The following is a 9292-nucleotide window of genomic DNA, read 5'->3' on the forward strand; positions in this document are numbered from 1 at the left end:
TTTCTCAGCCTCCAGATCACACAGGCCAGTTCCTCATAACAAATCTCTCTTTATATGTATGCTGTTTCTCTTGAGAACGCTGACTTACACCCCCACTGTCATCGTCAGCACTGTTGTGAGTAATCCGGCAATAAATAGTGGAAGACTAACGCTAGCTAACAGTTCCCGAAAGCTTAACTCTGTGCCTCGTACTGCCATGTCAAGCTTATAAGGATTCTCTCAGTTAAGCATCACAGGATCCCTTAAAAGAAAGAGGAACTATTGTTATCCTAACTTTCCAAATTCAGCATTCTATATATTACGTGGGTGGGTGTATTTCACTTTTTATTTTATATTGAAATCCCATGAACAGAGGAGCCTGTAGGGCCACATTCCAGAGGGTTGCAAAGCGTCGGAGATGACTGAAGCGATGTAGCAGGCAGGCAGGCACAGCAGACTAACAATGTTGTATCAGCCATACATATACCCATATCCATTCCCCCCTAAACTCCCCACGGAGGCTTCCGTTTTGTCAGGGACAGAGAAAACTTTCCCATATAGAAGCAAAAATCGATGCCTCCTTTTTCTAATCCAGCATCTCTTCCGGGAAGTTATTTCAACCTAAATCTTATATGACCAATCCAAACAGACATCTCCTTTTTCTCTTCTTGGAGAACAGGAATCTGTCACGAGGGTCAAGAAACTGCTCTTTTGAGCACTTGTTGCATTCCAGGCACTGGCCTGCGTCTCCTGCTGGAAACAAGTCTGACGTGCAGCCTGTTTCCCACGGTGAGATGTGTAATGTTAAGTAAGCACAACAGATCAATAGGATGATTCAGAGAGTAAACATTTTCAAAATGATGGTAAAATGGGGTAATACGAATGAGAGTGACCGTGGGGGCCAGGAAGTAACTAGAGAAAAGTTCTTTGTAAAATGATGCTTGAGCAGAAGCTGGAGGGTAGAAAGTGGTCACCCGTATGAAGGTTCAGGGAAGATGGTTGATCGGCTTTGTCTGGTGTTAAGAATGTTTCATTGGATGTGAAATCTTGCATCTCATTCCATCCCAAACTTCAGCCTCCATCATGCTTTACAGCCAGTGCATTGTTAGCTTTTATATCCCTGGAGGATTATGTTGCTCTGAGATTTGTATCCAGCAGACTGGGCATTTACATGTCCTTCTCAAGCCCCTCCTCTCTAGTAATGCATGAGCAATTACATCTCTAACCTCCAGTTGCTGCTTTTATTATAATTACCTTTTCTTTCCAGTATCTAAGCATTTTAGTTCTAAACTGTGCAGGTTATAGCTACTGTGTGTTATCAGAACCAGCTGTTTGGCTCTTTTTGACTATTTTGGACAGACTGAGAAAGAAGAGAAGCATAAAGGTACTTCTGACGAAAAAAGAAAACACACACACGATCAGAGTCAGCGCTCAAACTAAACAAATCTGGCACAGCATTCATCAGCTCCATAAATACCAGGAACATCCATGTGCTATTTGTTGAGCATGATATATTTTTTCAAGAGAGATGCTTTAAATTTTCCGTTTTGTGCCAAGGTAAGTTTTATGCCTCCGTAATGTGCAACATATGGGTCTTATGACATTAGGCATTATTTGCACCCCAATAAAACAGCTCATTAATCAAAAGGCCTATTATAACCTCCAGCTGCAGAAACCACAAAACACACCCAAGAAGGAGGGTCATTTTTAACTCAGAATGTACCTTTTAAAATAATATTTGTCTGATCACGTTAAACAGTGGTCAAAGGTACAAGACATGTTAGTGTGTGAGGAAGGGGATGGTAGTACGGACACAGTGAGTCCTGAAACACACACGTAGTGAATTTCTTCTCTGCCTTTGGGCTGCATGTTTTGCTTTCCTCCAGTTGGTTTTGAGTGATGTTTTCTCATGAGGTCAAAGCAAGGTCTTCTGGTAGTAGGCAGCATTGGCTATAATACTGCATAGCAAATTAGGAGCAGGTCAATCACTGGAAAGCTCACTAGAGATGTGAATTGGAATTTTATCCCCACATCCGTGATTACAAACCCACCAAACCTAATGAAATACACAAACAGTGCCGTGAGTCCTAGCCTCCTGCTCCTTTCATGTCAGTTCTTGCCTCGTGTCCGCCAGGGTCCCGGTGGCAAGCAGTAAAAGCCAGCTCCAGGCAACTAAAGCAAAGGAGGATTTATTTGGAAGGATATCGATGGAGAGAGTGCTGCTGCTAACACAATCTGTGAGAATCTAAAGAATTGGACTTGGGATTAAGTAGAGAAACAATAATCTCCAAAGGGACCAAGGCTGGAAAGAAAATGCACACCAATCATACAATAACTAAAACTGCTTGATCAGGAAGCCTCAGCTGCCACGGAATGGTCTCTCTTTCTTCTGATTTCGCATCACTCTCTCCAGTCCCGGGAAAGATCGAGGGCAGGAGGAGAAGGGGATGACCGAGGATGAGATGGTTGGATGGCATCACTGACTCAATGGATGTGAGTTTGAGCAAGCTCTGGGAGATGGTAAAGGACAGGGAACCCTGGCATGCTGCAGTCCACGGGGTTACAAAGAGTCAGACACGACTGAGGGACTGAACAGCAACTCCAGTGCCAGGAGAGTGTGGCCAACAAGGTTGAGTCTAGGTCATGGGCCTGCGTGGAGTGGGAAGAGGATCATTCTCGTGGTTTCTCGGGTGGGAGAGAATTGCTCTCCCACTGGGACCTTCCCCATGGAAAAGAAATGCAAAAAAGCAAAATGGCTGTCTGGGGAGGCCTTACAAATAGCTGTGAAGAGAAGAGAGGGGAAAAGCAAAGGAGAAAAGGAAAGATATAGGCATCTAAATGCAGAGTTCCAAAGAATAGCAAAAAGAGATAAGAAAGACTTCTTCAGCAATCAATGCAAAGAAATAGAGGAAAAGAACAGAATGGGAAAGACTAGAGATCTCTTCAAGAAAATTAGAGATATCAAGGGAACATTTCATGCAAAGATGGGCTCGAGAAAGGACAGAAATGGTATGGACCTAACAGAAGCAGAAGATATTAAGAAGAGGTGGCAAGAAGAACTGTACAAAAAAGATCTTCACAACCCAGATAGTCATGATGATGTGATCACTAATCTAGAACCAGACATCTTGGAATGTGAAGTCAAGCGGGCCTTAGAAAGCATCACTATGAACAAAGCTAGTGGAGGTGATGGAATTCCAGTTGAGCTGTTTCAAATCCTGAAAGATGATGCTGTGAAAGTGCTGCACTCAATATGCCAGCAAATTTGGAAAACTCAGCAGTGGCCACAGGACTGGAAAAGGTCAGTTTTCATTCCAATCCCAAAGAAACGCAATGCCAAAGAATGCTCAAACTACCACACAATTGCACTCATCTCACAGGCTAGTAAAGTAATGCTCAAAATTCTCCAAGCCAGGCTTCAGCAATACATGAACCGTGAACTCCATGACGTTCAAGCTGGTTTTCAAAAAGGCAGAGGAACCAGAGATCAAATTGCCAACATGTGCTGGATCATGGAAAAAGCAAGAGAGTTCCAGAAAAACATCTATTTCTGCTTTATTGACTATGCCAAAGCCTTTGACTGTGTGGATCACAACAAACTGTGGAAAATGCTGAGAGAGATGGGAATACAGACCACCTGACCTGCCTCTTGAGAAATCTGTATGCAGGTCAGGAAGCAACAGTTAGAACTGGACATGGAACAACAGACTGGTTCCAAATAGGAAAAGGAGTACATCAAGGCTGTATATTGTCACCCTGCTTATTTAACTGATATGCAAAGTACATCATGAGAAACGCTGGACTGGAAGAAGCACAAGCTGGAATCAAGATTGCCGGGAGAAATATCAATAATCTCAGATATGCAGATGACACCACCCTTATGGCAGAAAGTGAAGAGGAGCTAAAAAGCCTCTGGATGAAAGTGAAAGAGGAGAGTGAAAAGTTGGCCTAAAGCTCAACATTCATAAAACGAAGATCATGGCATCTGGTCCCATCACTTCATGGGAAATAGAGGGGGAAACAGTGGAAACAGTGTCAGACTTTATTTTTTGGGGCTCCAAAATCACTGCAGATGGTGATTGCAGCCATGAAATTAAAAGATGCTTACTCCTTGGAAGAAAAGTTATGACCAACCTAGATAGCATATTCAAAAGCAGAGACATTACTTTGCCGACTAAGGTCCGTCTAGTCAAGGCTATGGTTTTTCCTGTGGCCATGTATGGATGTGAGAGTTGGACTGTGAAGAAGGCTGAGTGCCGAAGAATTGATGCTTTTGAACTGTGGTGTTGGAGAAGACTCTTGAGAGTCCCTTGGACTGTAAGGAGATCCAACCAGTCCATTCTGAAGGAGATCAGCCCTGGGATTTCTTTGGAGGGAATGATGCTAAAGCTGAAGCTCCAGTACTTTGGCCACCTCATGCGAAGAGTTGACTCATTGGAAAAGACTCTGATGCTGGGAGGGATTGAGGGCAGGAGGAGAAGGGGACGACCGAGGATGAGATGGCTGGATGGCATCACGGACTTGATGGACGTGAGTCTGGGTGAACTCCGGGAGATGGTGATGGACAGGGAGGCCTGGCATGCTGTGATTCATGCGGTCGCAAAGAGTTGGACACGACTGAGCGACTGAACTGAACTGAACTGAACTGAGGACCTTCGTGCCTGTGAACGAGCTTCACTGAGCTCTCAGGAGGGGAGTGCTTACTCAGTGGCACAGGACACTGAGCATCTATTATGTGTCAATTGCGCTAGAGAGTTTTCAACAGATGAGTCCTCCTTTAATTATGTTTATACTATATTTCTCATTTAATTAAAATCCCACAGCCATCACATGGGATGTTCCACTCCCTTCATAGATGGGGCAATGAGCATTAGGAATATTAAGTGACCTGGACAACTTGATGGTGCTTAGTAAGGTACAGGTCAGTTATCCCGTCTTGGCTTCCTGACTCCCAGTCAAGTGTTCTCTTTGCTGTTCCAGAGCTGCTTTGTTAACTGAATTCAACTTGACCTGTAAATTTCAATGTTCTCAGCCTTGATTATTTGTCTGTATGTATCTTAAGGATTAGAAATTTCAGAGTGAAATATTCTTGCCAAGAGCCTTAGGTTCAGAAAACCAGAGGTGTCGCTGAAAGTATGCCTTCATCTGTCCCACATCACGTGGCTGACCTTGTGTCATTTGGGGGGTTCCACTCTGGCCCTGAGTGTGAAAAGACACGTCACCTAGGCTTATCTCAAGAATGGATACGCAACTCCACCAGCACTGGCGTCTTTCCACTGCACCCATCAGAGAGTTGGTTATCACACCAAGAGCGCAGCACAGCAGGTGTCCAGGGGCCGCCACACACCCTGCTACAGTTACCCAAACACTGAGACGTGCAAGACGACGCTGCCAGTCACTCGTGCTGCTTGTACCCATGAGGGCTGCTGCTCAACCCCACACACCTGGGGCTGCCTTCTGGGAATTCTGGGCTGAAACACTGTGTGCTCTGTGTCATGAAGAGCAAAACCTATGGCGCCAGGCTGAGCTGAGCTCAAGTCCTTGCACTGCCTTTCACAACTGTGTTCTTGGGGAAATTTTCCAATTTCTCTGAAGCTCAATTTTATACTCTAATGACTAGCAATTATGATATTTACTTTGCAACATTTTAAAAATTATAAATAAATGTAAAGCCTTCAGTTTCAAGGCTAGCTTATATTAATGGATGTTTCATAAGTGGTTGCTCTTATAATTAATATTGCTTTGAGTGATACATGACCTGCAAATCTTTTCAAAGCATTTTTCCTAGGCAGATGATGTATGTTCTTGAGTTTTCAGTATTATGATTCCTCTGCGTAGCATTTTGCCTAATATAATAGTATAATAGTTTTATATTTCACAATATGCTTAACATTGCATATACACTCTGCTATTTCCATTAGCCAGGGTTATACCAGAGAAATAAAGTGAGTGAGATATATACATATTTTATAGATATAATTATATATTTTATATAATATATATAACTTTAAAGAATTGGCTTCCACAGTGTAGACACTGGCAAGTTTTAAATTTCTAGAGCAAGCCAGCAGGCTGGAAACTCTCAGACAAAATCTGATGCTGCCATCCAGAGGCAGAGTTTCTTCTTCGTCAGTTTTGCTCTGAAGGTCTTTCAACTGATTGATGAGGCTCGCCCAGGTTATTAAGACAGTCTCCTGTTTTGAAAATCAACTCATTGTAGATATTAACCACATCCAGATACCTTCACAGTAACACCTAAATCAATGCTTTATTGAATCACTGGTATTATAACCTAGCCAAGTGACACGTAAAATATCACCATCAAGCTTTCTCCAATGCTTTAGACTTTGCCTTCCAATGCAGGGGGTGTGGGTTCGATCCCTGGTCAGAGAATTAAGATCCCACATGCCTCGCAGCCTAAAAACCCCAAAACATAAAAACAGAAACAATATTGTAACAAATTCAATAAAGACTTTAAAAATGGTCTACTAAAAGTCTTAAAAAAAGTCACAGTCCACCCCTTATCAACCTAGCACCTATACTCACCTCTTTAAACAACACTTTTGGACAGCGAGGAGATCCAACTAGTCCATCCTAAAGGATATTAACCCTGAATATTCATTGGAAGGACTGATCCTGAAGCTGAAACTCCAATACTCTGGCCACCTGATGTGAAGAGCTGACTCACTGGAAAAGACCCTGATGCTGGGAAAGATTGAAGGCAGGAGGAGAAGGGGGCAACAGAGGATGAGATGGTTGGATGGCATCACCGACTTGATGGACATGAGTTTGGGCAAGCTCTGGGAGTTGGTGATGGACAGACAGGGAGGCCTGGCGTGCTGTAGTCCATGGGGTCGCAAAGAATCAGACATGACTGAGTGACTGAAATGAACTGAACTGAACCTTCAAGTAAAGACCAAAAGAGAGTAACGCTTCTGTCTAATATGATACAACTATCTTGTATGCAACCAAAAATGCACTAACCTTTTCCTTAGAAGAGGATGCAATGTGGGTATTATACTTCCCTTTGATATCCTAAGCACTTAAATACTATGATATAGACATAACTATTATGAGTGCATCTATGTTAGACAGAAAAGGAATGAGAGTGAAGACAACAAAAATACTATATATGCGAACACACTCCTATATACACACAAATGAAAATATTCATTAAAATTATATTAATAAAAATTACAGTCCTTGTTTCTTCAATTGGTCACATGGTCATAGCTGGAATTTGTAACTACTTTCTTCCACAACCCTCTCCATTTTCTCTTTGCCGTTGCAAACACCCGAGCTGACCTTGACTTTTAGCTTCCTTCCTAAAGGGTCTGGGCCATTAGCCATCTGGCTTGAATTAGTCATTGCGGTTTTCCATTGACTTTTATCACAGGTCATGGTAGTTCTGAAACACACCCTAAGAGATCTCCTGCACCCTGGACATAATCTTCCTTGCCTCCGCTGTGTAGTAGCAGCCCCATTTCCCCACAGGAGTCTAGATCGATAGACGCAGCCTGCACAGGACTCTCTTCTTTGTTGACTCAAAGGCATGAGGAACCAAAAATGACATGGTAGCAATGTTCACTTCCAGTTCACTGAAGTCTCTGTCACGTTCCTTAGTTGGAAGCATTCCTCTCCTCTGAAATAAGACCTCTAGAACCACAGAAAATAAGGACACGGGGACAGGAAGCAAAAGTTTTGCTGGTGGATCATCAGGGATAATAGTATTAGTAAATAATGTCCTTTCTATTTCTACCCCTGTTTCCTGGACATGTGAATACTGGTTCATCTATTAGATGCTGATTCAGTGCATATACAGCCTGCTGGATAACGCTGTTCCAAGTGTTCCAAATACCCACAAGATATTACCACCTCAAAGGTATATTAATTATACTATAATCTATCATCTTCAAACTGGTTCTCCTTCTCTGGTAGAACTCTGATAGATGCAGATTTTGGTAGCAAGAGTGGTTCTAGAGGCCTTGAATATGGAATATGAGCTTCTGAACTGAGTCGAGGTTCTCTGGAACTGGTTCTCTAATCTGATTAGATTGACCAGATTTAAAGGCATTATTATTATATTAATAATTCAGTCTTCAAAAAGCTATTTTACTGCTGGACCTGCTCTAGGAAGATGGGGAACATGGCAAAGCCGTGAATGAATTCCACAAGCAGAGGCCCATTGCTGCACTCCACTTACTATGAAGTGATTTTCTTGATCAGAAGCAGTTCTGTCTGGAATATCACTATGAGAGATAAGGAATTCTGTACGTCCACAGAAGCATTGTATGCAGGGAACACAATCCGTATCCAGAGTAAATATCTCTTCTTTTTTTCCAGCTTTTTTAAAAATTCTATTTTCCATTATATTCATCACAGGATAGTGAATATGGTCCCCCATGCTGTATAGTAGGACCGTGTTGTTTATCCATCCTCTATACAATAGTTTACATCTAATAAGAACACAGCACTGCCCCGTCCCTGATGGAAGTGGTCTAATGTAATCAACCTGCCACCAGGCTTGTCACCCGGGGAAAGGTCGTCCTGGGGACTCAGTCCTGCTCCTGGCAGACCAGGCCTTCAGTAGTGACCATAGTCAGGTCGACCTCGACGAGTGAAGTTCGTGTTGCTGAGTCCCTGCCTCCATACACCCTTTGTTCATGGGTCCACTGGGCAATGAAATGGATGGCTAAGAAAAGAGGCTGACTGTATCCACAGAACAGGTCATCCTGTTCAATCAGTTATTAATATTCTCCTCTGTAGATGTCAACCTTCAGCAAGCATTCACAAAGTAGCTTTATGTTCTTCAACCATTCAGAGACATTCACCCACATATGTCTTCCCCAGAGTGTCACTAATTTTCCAGTGATTTTCCTTCCAAGTCCCTGACCAAGCCAAACCACTGGCGGCAACATGTGAAATCTGCACAGACTCATTTCTCTGGCCATTTCTCTCTCCAAGCAAAATGAGTAACCACAGGAGGATTTCTGCTCACCACTGTCCCACAAGGACACGCCTAGAAAGGCAGGAGTGCTGCACCTCTCCACTTATAGCTGGTGCCTGATTATCAGGCTGAATCACCTATAAATTAGATTTTTTTTTTTTCTCTTCTTTGGTCAGTCGGCTCTAGGGAATTCCCTATGGGGCCACAGGTACAGATTTGAAGAAAGAAGGAGCTATAGCAGGAATAGGGAACATGGGCATTCGGGTCACTTCTTCATGTAACATTATGCCTTCAGGGTCTGATCTTGCAGAAATGGAATGCATTCCATCTTGGTTTCGGGGGGTCAGAAAAGAGAAAATTCATGAT

This window comes from Ovis aries, chromosome 7, assembly GCF_016772045.2.
Source record: "Ovis aries strain OAR_USU_Benz2616 breed Rambouillet chromosome 7, ARS-UI_Ramb_v3.0, whole genome shotgun sequence".
NCBI classification, from domain to species: Eukaryota; Metazoa; Chordata; class Mammalia; order Artiodactyla; family Bovidae; genus Ovis; species Ovis aries.